The sequence below is a fragment of the Leucopleurus acutus genome (assembly GCF_964270905.1).
Source record: "Leucopleurus acutus genome assembly, chromosome: 20".
Taxonomy (NCBI): domain Eukaryota; kingdom Metazoa; phylum Chordata; class Mammalia; order Artiodactyla; family Delphinidae; genus Leucopleurus; species Leucopleurus acutus.
The window spans coordinates 45,328,965-45,330,513 of NC_139162.1; the positions used below are offsets into that span (position 1 = coordinate 45,328,965).

Here is a 1,549-nt window from a genome sequence, read left to right on the forward strand (position 1 = left end):
AATACAGAATTGTTAACTATAGTCACCAAGCTGGACATTAGATCTCCAGTTAGATCTTCTAACTGGAAATCTGTACCCTTTAACCGATATCTTCCCATTTCCCCAGTGTCCTAGCACCTGGCAAACTCCATCCACTTTTTGTTTCAACGAGTTTGGTTTTCTTAGACTCCACATATAAGTGAGGTCATACAGTATTTGTCTTTTTCTGACTTATTTCACTTACTGTAATGCTTTCAAGGTTCATTCATGTTGTCCCAAATGACAGGATTTCCTTCTTTTTTGGGGCTAATATTCCATTGTGTGTGTTTATATCTATATATAAAGAAAATGTGTTGTATGCACATATCACATGTACATTTAACCCATTTTCTTTATCCATTTATTGGTGGACAGACAAGCTGGTTGCATGTTTTGGCTATTGTAAATAATGCTACAGTGAGCACCCCTGCGAACATGGCATTGCGAGCGGTGCAGAGCATGCGGCCCGTGGTCTACAGCCTGTGCGCCCTCTTTGCACCCAACACGCCCTGCCCGCCGCGGCCCTGGGGACTGCGGGCGGGCGCCATCAGGGCGCTGCGCACCGGACCCGCTCTGCTGTCGGGTCGTAAATTCACAGACAAACATGAATGGGTAATAATAGAAAAAGGTGTTGGAACAGTGGGAATCAGCAATTTTGCACAGGAAGCTTTGGGAGATGTTGTTTACTGTAGTCTGCCTGAAGTTGGGACAAAATTGAACAAACGAGGAATTCGGTGCTTTGGAAAGTGTGAAAGCTGCTAGCGAACTATTCTCCTCTATCAGGAGAAGTAACTGAAATTAATGAAGCTCTAGCAGAAAATCCAGGACTTGTCAACAAATCTTGTTATGAAGATGGTTGGCAGATCAAGAATACACTCAGTAACCCTTCAGAGCTAGATGAACTAATGAGTGAGGAAGCATATGAGCAATACATAAAATCTATTGAGGAGTGACCATGGAACCCCTAAATAAACTAGTTTGAAACAACTTAACCTAGCATAGTTGTCTTAAATTAATGGTGGATAGATTTTTAAAAAGAACCTTTTAGCAAAAGAAACTACTTGCAACAATGTTGCCTGAAGAAAATACCCCTTAACTGCCTAATGACTTCAGATAAACACCACATCTTTTTCACAACACCCTATAATTTATTATTTTTATTTTTTGCGGTACGCGGGCCTCTCACTGCTGTGGCGTCTCCCGTTGCGGAGCACAGGCTGCGGACGCGCAGGCTCAGCGGCCATGGCTCACGGGCCCAGCCGCTCCGCGGCACGTGGGATCTTCCCAGACCGGGGCACGAACCGGTGCCCCCCTGCATCGGCAGACGGACTCTCAACCACTGCGCCACCAGGGAAGCCCCTCAACACCCTATAATTTTTAGGCTAATCTCCAGTTATAATATTTAGAATTCCTGAAATTATCTGTGGTAAAACTAGTTATAAAAATTATGTAATTCAAGGATAACATTGTTATCTTAACCTTGTATAATATTGTAACTTGCTTACAACCATCCCTGGATTTGGGTCAAAAT

General features: G+C 43.4%; 1 pseudogene across 1 annotated transcript; it reads left to right on the forward strand.

Moving 5' to 3' along the window:
• Positions 1-453: 453 nt before the first annotated feature.
• Positions 454-971, forward strand: LOC309976501 (glycine cleavage system H protein, mitochondrial-like; annotated as a pseudogene). Its single transcript has one exon. The product of its transcript is annotated as a glycine cleavage system H protein, mitochondrial-like (transcript).
• Positions 972-1,549: the final 578 nt, after the last annotated feature.